The sequence below is a fragment of the Canis lupus genome, chromosome 5 (assembly GCF_003254725.2).
Source record: "Canis lupus dingo isolate Sandy chromosome 5, ASM325472v2, whole genome shotgun sequence".
Taxonomy (NCBI): Eukaryota; Metazoa; Chordata; class Mammalia; order Carnivora; family Canidae; genus Canis; species Canis lupus.
In genome coordinates, this window is record NC_064247.1 from 30,987,654 (window position 1) to 31,000,696 (window position 13,043).

Sequence of the window (13,043 nt, forward strand, 5' to 3'; positions counted from 1 at the left end):
GTTGGGAAGATCAGGCCTTAGCTCTGTGAGCTCTAGGAACCACTGGAAGCGGGGCACACATCTGGAGCAGAGCATCCAAGTCAGTGTCCCATCCAGGGCCCTGATGGTGGGAGACAGTGTAGCGGGAACAATGGTGGGGGGTCCTCTCTGGGGCACAGGAAGGCTTGCTCCCCTGTGACTGTCATCCTGCCCGGCTCTGGGGAAGGCCCCCCCGCCCCACTTTAGCTGCAGAATCTGAAACCAGACCCGATATTTCAATAAAAGCCTCATTTAAGTAACACGCCGTGGGAGGATTAATAGCGTGTTTCTCAACCGGATTAACTATTGAATGAGTTCTGGGGTCCATACGTAAAGATCTCACCGTGTCCTCGTTAATGGGTTTCCTCCCTGGGAATTGCAAGTGCTGCTCACACCCGTTACTCTGCAGCCGCCCCTGGAATTGCAGGGAAGGGCTCATTATGCCTACACGTTGCACGCTTCATCTTCTACGGAAAACGCTCCACAGGAGCTAATTGCCGATGTGCTGTGGGGGTCACGGCTGTCCTGCGTGCGCCCTGCCCGGGAGTGACTCGGGCTGCGGGCTGCGGGCTGCAGGGGGATGCGGCAGGGGCAGGCAGCAGGCATACACGCCGCGGGGGGGCAACAGGTGCAGGTGCAGGACGGGGACCCGGGGCGCCCCCAGCACCCTGTCCCTGGCTCCAGGCATCCGCTTGGGAGGGCTGCCGTCCCCCAGGGCCGCACCTGAGTCCGCAGCACCTGTGCAGCCTTCGACCACCGCCTGACGCCTCTCGGAGGCCCGTCTGTCCAGGTGGGCGGAGCATGTGACCCAGGCTGGCCAATCCGAGTACTCCGTGCCAGGTGCCTCAGTGATTGGGCAGCTGGAGACACGTGACCCGAGCCCGCCAATCCGAGTGCTCCGAGCCCCGTGCCTCAGAGACCAGAGAAGTGTGGACGCCTGACGTGGCCGGCGCGCGCGAGGCCTGTCCTGGGCTTTTGTGGACTCTCTGGAGCGGGCGGTGGTCCGGAGTGTCCGTGTCTTTTGTCTCTGGGAGGAGGTGAGCCTGGCGCAGGAGGTGTCCGGAGGCGCCTCCACGCGGGCGCACCTGGACCGTGGCCGCTGCGCCGGGAGGTTCGTGAGGGCCGCTCGCTCCCGGCCGTGGTTCCCGACGCGTGGCCCGGGGGGCGTCCGGTGGTGGGGCCCGGCCCTGACGGGGGGTCTCCGTGGCGAGGATCCCCGGTCGCGGCGGGCGCTCGCTGTGCGGATGGCCGGGGGCGGCGGGGTGGAGCCGCCCAGCGGGCGGGGTTCTGGGCCGCGGAGCTGTCCTGGGTTGGGGCTCAGCCCGCTGGAGCGTGGAGGGGCTGCACCCGCCCCCCGCGGCCCCCTCAGGCTGGGGTTCCGGCTGCCCGGGGGCCTCGCCCCTCTGTGGGGGGTGGGGTGCGCTGCCGCCGCTCGCTCCCCCGGGACCCCCGCACTGGGGCGCGTCTGGAAGGCACGTGGGGGGCGAGGGGCAGCCGGGCTCAGCGTGGTCTGAGGTCGCTGCTCATGAGGTCAGGCGCGGGCCACTGGGAACTCGTGTTGCGGGAGGGGGTGGCCGTGGCTGGGGCACGGAGGGGAGGCAGCCAGTTAGGGGCATGGCTGCCACTTGCGGAGCAGCGCAAACCTGCGCGAGTCTGACAGGAGGCTGCCCTTGGGTGCGGCACCTCCAGGCCCAGCCTGCCCCACGGCTCCACCTCGTGGGCCTCGGGCTGTCCCTGCCACCCGTCCCTTCAGAGCTGGGGCAGCAGAGTGGACACTGAACCCGCCCGCCTCCCACCGCCTGCTGCACCGTAGGGGGCGTTACTACCTGCTCCTTCCTGGCTCTGTGCCCACCTTGCCAGTTAGGGCTTGTGCTGTGTTACTTTTGGCTTTGCTGAGCTGGTCTGTTCATGGGTGTGCAGGCGTGAAGGTCATGAGGCCGGCACGTGGGTTCAGGCCTTTTCCCGAAGACCTCGAGTGCCCTTCCGTTTCTGTGGCTGTTATCTGGAGCGGTGGTCTGCCCCGTGGCGCTGAGGGTCCCTTAGGATCCATACTCCCCTGCCCCAGGCACTGGCTGGGCAGGTGGCCCCCGGCTAGAAACCACCCTTCCCGGCCTTCCTGTGGCCCGGGAAGCGAGGAGCCCCCGGACTAGATTGGGGACAGTAGGGTGTGAGTGGAAGTGCCGTGTGCCCCTCTAGGGGCAGAGCGGTGGCTCCACATTGGGGATGGCAGCACTGGCCACCCTGCCTGGGTCCCTGATGGCCTTGGCCGGTGGGGCCGTCTGTCCTTCCCAGACTCCCGCTGCTTTTGTGAGAGGACACATTATTTTATTTAAGTCTCTGAGTCCCTTTAGCTAACACCTCAGCCCCCACCCCGGCCCGTGTCTCTCTTGGGGGCCGTCCTCACATCTGATCTTAATGGTGGCTTCTTGAGTCGGGGGGCTCGTGGCAGCTGCCACACTTTGCAGATAAGGAAACGGAGACCCAGAGAGGGCTGAGTTTTGTCCAAGGTCACAGATGCAGGGAGGACACAAGGACCCAGGTCCCTTGCCTCCCAGTGTGGTGCTCATTCATTGCGCCGGGCTATTGCCTGTAACACTCTGAATCAAGACCATAATGTTGTTATTAAAATATTTACTTGCATGAAAAATTTCTATTACCTGAAACTCATGTATTATAGATGGAATCAGTAGCTTAGGAGGAAATAAACAAGAAGAATCACTTTAATAACAAAAGCTATGCAGATAAATTCCTCATTTCAGCAAGCTCTTGGCGGTCCCAAATAAATATATCATTTTTATCAGGCAAGTGCTCTAGAAATAGCGTCTTCAGGAAATATGTCAAAATAATCTCTCTGGCTGTGCTGCTTTCTGGAGGGAAGAAATACGGTGGTGGCTTCGGCACGGGCTGTCAGAACTGAGGGTAATGAGGGGCTGGACAGGCTGGTCTCTGGGCTTCTTTCCAGCCCGCCAGGCACAGATGAGGGGCGCAGGCCACACTCTCACCTCTTGGCTGCGTGGCATTAGCCAAGTTGCTTGCTGTCTCTCGAGCTTCCATGGGCTAATACCTACCGCTCTCTGGGTATGGAAATTTTTCACCCAGCACAGAGCACTGCTCACAAATACTTGGAACCTCATCGAATGCTGTTACTACTGTTATTGTTCAAGTTATGGGCGGGGTGTAAAGGGTGGACCAGAGAATGGGGACTGGTGTCCACTGGCTGAGGAGCGCGTATGCCTGCGCGTGTGCCTATGTGCACGCACTCACACACCCCATCTGCGCCCCTCTTCTGGAAATGCACCGCTATCGCCCAGGGCCTCAGTGGTCCAAGTCCGGAGCCATCTCAGCCCCATGCTCTTCTTTGAGAAGAACCAAGTCCCCCATGAGCCCTGGAGCATCAACGTCCTGTTCCTTGAGTCCCCCACCTCCTCTTGTCTCCACTCTCGCTGTTACTGCCTCAGGTCAGGACACCATTGCTTCTGACCTCTGCCCCAGTGTTCCCATGTTTGCCACCAGTTCGAGCTTCTCCCAAGATGAAAGCTGTTCCTCTGCTCGATAACCTCCCATTGCCTGGAGGGTGAAGTCTGATTCCTCACCTGACAACAGAGGCCCTCACTTCTCTGACCCAGCAACCCTGACACATTCCATCTTCCGTGCTCCCACACCTGCTTGTACTCTGGTCTTTCTGCAGTGGCCTCTCTTTTCTGTGGGATGTTAGCTCACCCTGCGGGGTGCAGCTCCAGGGTGTCCTTCCAGATGTCATGGACATAGCAATGATTCTCTGCTAAGTCCCTCTCACAGTGTCCTATGCTTACGTCTGTGGCTCCCCACAGGTCCTGCAAGGCACAGTTACCCTCCTGTTAGTCCTATAGTCTGAGACGGGGAGGGGGGAAGGGGGCCATGGAGCCTATAGCCCTGCTCTCATGGTGCAGCAGCCCTGTTGTCTAGTGAAACCCGGGCTCTGACCAGCTAGGCCAACACCTCCACTTGGGGACAGCTTGGAGTGGGCACACGGAGGAAAGAATCTGGGGAAAGGACATGGGATGCCCCTCCTCCTTATCAGTGGTCTCATACTTCAACCCCAAGGCAAGAAGCAAACTTTCCGTTTTCTCTCCCATTGCATACCCTCACCCTATCCACCTGATTTAGCCAGAGCCCATCCCTGTAGCGACCCCATTCCTGCAGAGCTCTGAGGGTCTGTCTCAGGAAAGGAAGGAAAAGAAAGGTTGCTTTCTGTCTGGTGCTCCTCCATTCTGGTAGGCTTCTGGCATTTTGGAGGTTTAACATCTGACAATTAGCTAAGAATGTGTCCTTTGCATGGTGCCCTTTGTGTACCACTTGCTGTGTGTGTGTGCGTGCATGCATGTGAGCGAGAGATGCAGGTGCATGCACATGAATGTGCACATGCCCACATGCAGGCATGCATGCGTGCACATGTGTATGTATACATGCATGTGTGAGTGCGTGTGTGTGGACTTGTGTTGAAGTGTAGAGTTAGTCATTTTAGCCAAGGGTCCAGGCAATCGCAGAGAGAGCTGATTTCCCTTGATAACAGCAGTGCATCTTGCAAACCAGCCTGCTGGTCTGCTCGCCCCTCATGTCCTCGACGAAGGGAGTTGGCAGCCGACTTCACTTCCTCTATGGGACATGCCCAGCAAAACTGCCCGAGCGCAATGACTGTGCTGTGCCTAACACGCCAGTAATTAACCTTGTAAACTCACTTTTTGAACAGCCCTCATCTATATTTTAAATTAATTAGGGGACCCACAAGGGACTGACTCTGAAGGAGATAATTATGCCTTTTCGTGGGGTTACAGGGAGCTTCACTAGTCAAGAAGCATCTTATTTTCCCCGGCAAATTAAACCAGCGCGCCATTATCACATCATTTCTAAATGAATAAAGGATCGGATCTTAACATCGTGGTCTCATTTCAGCAAGAAAGAGGCAAACTGACAAGCTGTTTTGTCACATGCTTGTTTGAGCAGAACATTTTGAGAAATGTCTCTGGGTCCGTTTGGGAAGGGGAGCTCCCGGGTAGGAAAAATGTCTGAGATGACCAAATGTGACAGGGCTGTTTGCCAAGTAATCACCCCACGCCTGAGCCTGGGGAAGAAGCAAATGCGTTTCCATTTTCTGCTCTGGAGCCAGAGGGGCCTTGCTCAGGGTGGGGAAGCAAAGTCTATCTAGCGAAAGATCATGACAATTCCGCTTGGCCTTTCGTTGCTGCTAGTGAACACAGTGATATGAAATCAGTCGGTTCTGTCTCATGAAATTGTATCCCTCTCAGGATGGCCTTCTGTGTCATGCACCGCTGTCGCCCCAGGATCTGGCCCCCAACTCAATGGCACCCTGCAGCCTCTGCTGTCCCTGGACCAAGAACTGCTTGGTCCACGAAGGCACAGTTGACCTGAGCCAGGCCAGTCACATTCTTTCCACCAGCAGCTGGGACTTGGGAACCATGCGGAAGCTGAGAGTCTTGGCTCACTTGGTGGACACAGTGCTGGTAACCGGCCCCTCCTCCCTGGAAAAGAAGGGGGAGAAGCAGAAACTTGGAGCCAGGCTTTGAAGCTGGGTTCCGATCCTGGCTCTGTGTCTTGGGTCTGATCCCAGTCTCATAACCTTGAGCATGTGACTTTACCTCTTTGACTTCAGTTTCCTCATCTGAAAATGGAAATTTGATAAAGAGAGAGAAAATTGTTATTTGAAACAACTGTCACAAAGCCTCTCTTGCTGGTTGTGAAATTTCTCTCTAGGGTGAATGGACCTTGGCTACCAAATGTTGACGGAGCCTTAGGTTTGAAAACAGTCTTGAGGATGTGGCTGGACATTGGCCAACTAAAGAGGGAGATGGAATGGTAGATTTTCCAGAAGGAGCAGGCTCAGGGGAGGAGGCTGCTGGTGGGTGGGTGAGGAGGAGTTCCAGAACTCGGGGCAACCTGGGCTTCTCCAGTGCTGCTTTTACAGAATATCCAGAAAACCGGAGGCCAGCGGCTTCTGCACAAGGATCATGTGCAGACTCATGAGGCATTCCAAATTAAAAACATCTTTATTTATAAAAACAGATGGATTGCCAACTTGTGCTTTAGGTTAAAGGGCATTCTTTTTATCCTTGACGGTTTGAGATTTCCCCATGGACTGTTGATAGAATGGTCTTGTTTTCATCCTTGAGACTCTGTTTTCAAAACCTTCAAGCCTGGTGAGCTTCTTGGTACTGATAGTTGTGTCTTCCAAATCCATTAAATTCCCTAGTTTTCCTAGGAGGTATTTTCTCCCTCCATCTTCTAGGAGCCCTACTAGTTATCCCATATCTGGTGGGCCTCCCAGACTTTTAGTTTGCCTCTTCTTTTTTTCCCTCTCATCTATTCTGTCTCTTTTCATTATGTTTTTTGGGCTATTGAATTTGACTTTTTAAAAACAGTCTTTTTACATGTTTTAAGAATACTTTGGCCATATATTTTTAATCTCTAAGAGTTCCTTTGTGTTCTCTGAGTGTTTAAATTTTGTAAAAATCATTTTATTTTATAATAAATGTAATGTCTTCTGGATTCTCCCTGAAGATACCACAATTAGGGTTGTGGTTTTTCATCTCCCGTCTTCAGAATTATTTCTGATCTCTTAGAGGTCAGTTTTTCTCTTTTATAGTTTGATTCCTTGTATGTTACAATCCCCACCCCCACTTAAGTATCCAGGATTCTGGTTGGCAATTATATTTAGATAATTTGTATTTGTTTTTAGAATAAGCTACACACAAGTGCATAGGTGCTTCATGAATATGAGGGGGCTTATTAAATGGTGGGATGGGCTTTAGAATGGTCAGAAGAAATTGTCTTTAGAGCTGGAGGACCCCTGAACCCCATGTGTGGAGGTCTGTTTTTCTGGGATGGTGTGGCTTTTTCAGTTTGCTACAGATTTTTGGGTATGCCATCTTGTACGAGGTAGAGCTTAAGTCTACTTCCCTGATTGAGCATCAGGCTTAGTGACTTTATTCTAACAAATATAATATGGCAAACATGACCATGTGCGACTTCCACTGTTAGGTCCAAGAGGCACTGCAGTTTCCTCTCTGTTCTCACTGTTTGGGGAGATCAGCTGCCATGTCATGCAGATGCCCAGGCGGCCTCTGGAGAGTCCAGGTGGTGAGGGAGCCATCCTGGACGCAGACCGCCCGGCCCCAGACAAGTCTTCAGATGACTTAGCTCTGGGTTGTGTCTTGACTGTGCCTTGAGGAGAGCTAAGCCTGAACCACCTGGCTCACCTACTCTTGAATTCCTGATCTGGAGAGGCAGAAAGATAATACATGTCTGTTGTTGTGAGTGACTCAGCTTTGGGGTAACGTGTACCCATGTAACCAATAGGCTATCGATCCTCCTTGAGATTGACTCTCTGATGTCTGACCTAGATATAGGTACCTGACTGCTAAGTTGTGGTCCAGCAGAGGTGTTCTGTATATGATCACCTTAGCCACCCTGCTTCCAGCTCCATATCTCATTTCCATTTCTGTGTGAAATGCCTTAGTCCCAGCCTTAGAGCTGCGAAGGGCTCACTGCTTCCTGGACCACATCTGTCTCCAGGTTAGCCTCAGGTGCAGTGACCTCCAGATGGCCTCCCCCCACCCCCACATCCACCCATGCCCACAGATTGATTTGCTCCTCTGTTCTGCTGATGACTCTCCTCCTCCGGTCTTGGTGGATATGCATTTGTACCTGGCACGGGCCGTCCACTTTCATCACAGTGGGGTCTCAGTGAGAGAGGACATTATTTCCTGTGATTGATCAACAATTTTTTGCTCCTGTTTTTCTAGAAGAGCCAAAGGTCTATGACTGGAAGCATATCAGGAAGATCTATGCAAAAGTCAAGATGATAAAGTTTCTGGCTCACTTTTATAGCATGGGGAGCTGAGAAGCACACCATGAATCAGGTATGTTTTCATTGCTTCCCCCAAGTTCACAGGTCTCAGTAAGAGTTTGTCCTGATGACCCCAGAGCCCAAGTGGCTCATGATTGTGAGGCCTGATTTCTTTTGCTAAACCTTCTATTTCATACTCATAATTCAGGTGCCTCAGCTGTTGCCATGTGACAAAACCTTTGATGAAGGCTGGGAGTCTTAATGAACCAATAATTAGTTTTAAGAACATAAGTCGACACAAAAGCACAACTAATGCCTTTTTAATTGCTTTTGCTCTCATGTTTTAGCAAACGCATACCCTGTGTCTCATGGAATCATAGTAACTCTGACACCCCTCTGGGGACCCAGAGGCCCCAGTCTTGGATGGGGATACTGCAGGGCAGGGACCCTAGGCTTTGCCTGGTCCTCTTGCTAGCCCTGGGCCATGGACAGGAAAACTGATCCACAGACTCATAAGATACTTACAGACACAGGGTCTTCTGGGTGAGAACTCTAAAAAGCCAAGGACACACAAGATCCAGAGCTTTCAAGGAGCTGACTTGAGAGAGGAAGCTGGGAAGATGGACTCAATGAGGGAGAACTAGAAGTATCTTTTATTACTCCTTGGAAGAATTCTGTATCTCAGTCTCCAGACTTAGCTGTTAGCTCTGTGGATGGAAGCTCCTTTTCTGTAGTCTTCAGCTTATGTGTGAAGGTTCTGTCCTTGGTGTGGATGACACAGTCAGTGAGCAGTAATCAGATAAAAATAAAGCAGTTCTATTTTTGATAAGCATGTAAAGTGAACAGGTTAGGTACTGTGGCAGAGTGATCAGGGAGACCTTTCTGAGAGGGGACATGGTTGGGAATCTGAAAAGAGCTTGAGAAGGGGATCAGAATTCATTCTTAGAAGTGAGGCTATGGTAGGGGGAGTTTCACCATTGATATTTCTAAATTGCTTCAGTTTTTCTTTCAAGAATGTTACTTTTGTCATAAGAATTTATTTTTTTATTTTTAAAATATTTTATTTATTTATTCATGAGAGACATACAGAGAGAGGCAGACACACAAGGCAGAGGGAGAAGCAGGCTCCCTGTAGGGAGCCCGATGTGGGACTCTCGACCCCTGGACTGGGACCATGCCCCGAGCCAAAGGCAGATGCCCAACCCCTGAGCCCCCCAGGTGTCCCTGACATAAGAATTTAAAGTAATAATTCTATTTTAGGGGAAAAGGAAGGATCTTATTCCAAAGCCTTGTCTTCATATTTTCTTGTGCTCATTCATTGGGTTTGGCAGATTTCAGGGTTTCTGAGGGATGGGCTCTGCATCTGCCCTGGGCCGGATTGTGACCCAGGAGACTAGAAGATCCAGGCCTGTGCCTTGTGAGCCTGGCAGGCCAGAGGGAGGCCCTGGAGATGCCCTGCAAAGAGTGGCTGCTTAGTAACTGTTGGTTGAATGGATGAATAGATCACATTATGCAGAACAATGCTGCAACTGAGCCTGCTCATCCGCTTGTCCTGCGGTCCTTCCTCCCAGGTGTGTACAGACTGCTGTGGCATCTGAATGACAAAAGCTTTTGTCTATTTTAATCAGTGATGTGTTCTCAGCATCTGGAACAGTGCCTGGCACATAGGAGAAACTCAGCAGATACTCGTTGCTTTTAAGCATGTCTACAGTAGGTTGTTGTAGGGTCATATTCTGTCCAGAAAATAGGTTTATGGTCATGCAGCTATGCTTCGACCATGCTGTGGAGAGGCCCCGAGTCTTCATGTCTTCTTCTCTGCAGTAGGAACCATAAGGCACATCCCATACAGGGGCCCTATCTTCGTTTGGTACTCCGCGCATGTGGGTACATGATCCTGATGGCCATTTAGCTTGTTTTCAGCATTTCACCTTCTGGTAAATATATGTGCAAGCTTTTCCAATTATTTCCTTCAATAAATGTGTGCGCATGGAAGTGCTGAATCAGAGAGCATGTGCAATTTAAATCTTGACAGAAAGTGCAGGTTGCACTGTGGAAAGTCAGTGCCTCTTCCCATCCTACCAACACTGGCATTATTACTTTTTCCAGGCTGGCAGGTTCCAGTGACTCTGCATGGTCACGTTATTCTGCATCCATCTGATTTCCAGGGAGGTTACACATCTCTTCATCTGCATGACCCCATGAAACCCCAGGCCCTGGCTCAGCACGGGAGCTTAATCAGAGAAGCAGACAAGCTACCCAAAGTAATTAAAAAGGAATCAGGCCTTCCTTTTGTCTCTCCAAGAATATTAAAGGGCCCTAATTCATAACTTACAAAAAGGCTCTTCTCAGAAGCTATTTCTCTTCATCCCTCATCCTCCCTACCCCCTTGCAGACAGAAGAGGCTCTAGAGTGCTGGGGGTGGGTGCATCCTCAAGTTAATAAGCTGTGTCCTTGTCACATTTTTCCTTTTTCTGTGAATTGCCACTTCATGCCTTCGGCCCTTTTCCCCATTGTGACATTTGTATTTTTCTCTTTGATTTGCACAAAGCTCTCACGTATCTGCTGGGAGCAGATGAAGTAGGGGCATCCCTTGTGGCAGATGAATGACAGAGCCCCATGTCTTGAGCCTGCATCCTCTCCTCAGGGATGCCAGCAATTCTTAGGGCTCTGAAAGAGTCCCTGAAACCTAGAAATTGTCCTCTTTCTGACACTTCCGTGCCTCCACCTCCTCTCCCATCCTCTTTGGGGTACCTTAGGGGCACCTGTTTATGGTGAGTGGTGGAGTTACCATGGAGACCTAAGCTGCATTGAATCATGTTAGTGGGTTGTGGCCAGCATCTTTTTCTTTCTTTCTTTCTTTTTTTTTAATGAAACCAACTACACCAGAACAGAAAACATCAGAATGCAACACTAGTAGTAAGTATTATTTCAGTGAGAGATGGATCTACGCATATGCTGAGTCCTGCTGTAAATGTATCTGACTTTGGGTTCTAGACAAATGCTTGCAGTCCAGTGAGTTAGGGCACTGGCATTGGGCTAAGGGTTTGGGGTCTCATTCATGCTTGTTGGGGTGACCTGCAGTTGGCCCTCCTCTCTGTGGCCTTATGGCCATGTCTTTAGCGTGTTACAATGCATCTGTGTCCACTTACCCAGATGGGACCATGTGGAGGCCAGTCCTGCCCACAGCTCATGGGCATGCTGGCATGCCACCTCCTGCGCAGGCTCCTCCCTCTCTTGCTCCAGGTCCCCATTGCCTTGAGCTTGGAGACCTTTCTACCTATTTCCCAGGTGGATCCATCATTTCCTTGTATAGATCACAAGCCTGTTTTACATATGTATGTATGTATGCATTCATTCATTCATTCCTTCATTTTGCTGACCACGTTCCCTCCATCTGTTCCAAGAGGAGGCTTTACACACGTCTTTGCTGTAGAGCCTTGTTACGGACTGAAGGTTTGTGCCCCCACTGGCTTCCTCTGCTCAGGTCTGACCCCCAGTATTAGAGGCAGGACCTTTGAGAGGTGATTAGTTCACGAAGGTGGAGGCCCCGTGATGGGACTGTGCCCGTATGAAAGAGACTCCAGAGAGCTCCCTCCTGCCTCCTGCCATGAGAGGACATAGCGGCTTGACCAACTGTGAGACTGCAAACCTGCGACCTTGATCGTGGTCTTGTAGCCTCCAGAGCTGAGAGGTGAATTTCTGCCATTGGTGAGCTCCCAGTGCAGGCATGTCACAGCAGCCAGGCCGGGACACGTGCTCAGCTCCCTGTTGCTTTGGTCATCTCAGTGCAGTTTTGGGAGGATGAAGGTAAATTCTTGGGTTGAAAGTGGAGACTAGACTTTTAAAAATTAAGTTAAAAGTCACATTACGTAAAATTAACCATTTTAAAGTGAATAATTCAGTGGCATTTAGTGAATTTACAGTGTTGTGCAATCATCACCTCTCTCTGGTTTCAAAACTTTTTCATCCCACTGGACGGAGATCCTGGACCCATTAGGCAGTTCTTCCCTCCTCCAGCCTCCAGCCACCATGAATCTGCTTTTTGTGTCTAGGAATCTAGCTATTACGAATATTTCATGGAAATGGAATCATACAATGTGTGACTTCCTGTGTCTGGCTTCCTTCACTTAGCATGCTTTTTGTTTGTGTGTGTGTTTTTTAAGATTTTATTTATTTATTTGAGAGAGAGCACACACACGAGCAGGGAAAGGAGTAGAAGGAGAAGAAGACTCCCTGCTGAGCAGGAAGCCTGACACAGGACTTGATTCTAGGACCCTGAGATCATGACCTGAGCCAAAGGCAGATGCTTCATTTACTGAGACACCCAGATGCCCCTACTTTTTAAATCAATGGTGGAGATACTTTAAAAATCATGTGCAGGGCAGCCCAGGTGGCTCAGCAGTTTAGCGCCGCCTTCAGCCCAGGGTGTGATTCTGGAATCCCGGGATCGAGTCCCACATTGGGCTCCCTGTGTGGAGCCTGCTTCTCTCTCTGCCTATGTCTCTGCCTCTCTCTCTCTCTCTGTGTCTCTCATGAATAAATAAATAAAATCTTAAAAAAATAAAAAATAAATATGTCATGAAAAAAATAAATAAAAATCATGTGCAAATTTGACTTTTGCATGATTAAATTCAGAGGAACTTTTATATTTATTCCAGTATATTTAAATAAAGTGTAATACTAGTTTCAGCTGTATAGCATAGTGATTCAGTACTTTCACAGATCACTTGACACTCATCACAAATGCCCTCCTGAATCCCCATCACCTGTCCCCTGTCCTGCCACCACCTCCCTTCTGTGACCATCAGTTTCTTCCCTAGAGTCTGTAGTCTGGTTCTTGGTTTGTCTCTCTCTTTCCCTTTACTCATTTGTTTCTTAAATTCCACATATGATTGAAATCATAGGATATTTGTCTTTCTCCAACTGACTTATTTCACTCAGAATAATCTCTAGCTCTATCCATATCCTTGCAAATGGCAAGATCTTGTTCTTTTTTTGTGGCTGAATAGTATTCTTTTATACACCCCCTCCCACACACACATCTTTACCCATTCATCAGTCCATGGACACTTGAGCTGTTTCCATAATTTGGCTATTGTTGATAATGCTGCAATAAACATAGGAGTGCATGTATATTTTCAAATTAGTGTTTTCATTTTTTGGGAGGTGTAAATCCATAGTA

The 13,043-nt window shown here is 50.4% G+C and overlaps 1 long non-coding RNA gene across 7 annotated transcripts in view; it reads left to right on the top strand.

Moving 5' to 3' along the window:
• The first annotated feature begins 906 nt into the window (after window positions 1-906).
• Window positions 907-13,043, top strand: part of LOC112669131 (uncharacterized) — a 66,206-nt gene continuing 54,069 nt past the window's right edge. For 6 of the 7 annotated variants that reach the window (XR_003142084.3, XR_004815804.2, XR_003142085.3 and 3 more), the window contains exons 1-2: window positions 907-1,055; window positions 7,818-7,934. This is a non-coding gene — a long non-coding RNA (uncharacterized LOC112669131). Of the gene's footprint in view, window positions 1,130-7,817; window positions 7,935-13,043 lie in introns of all 7 variants that reach the window. The other variant, XR_007410715.1, reaches the window with a different exon arrangement.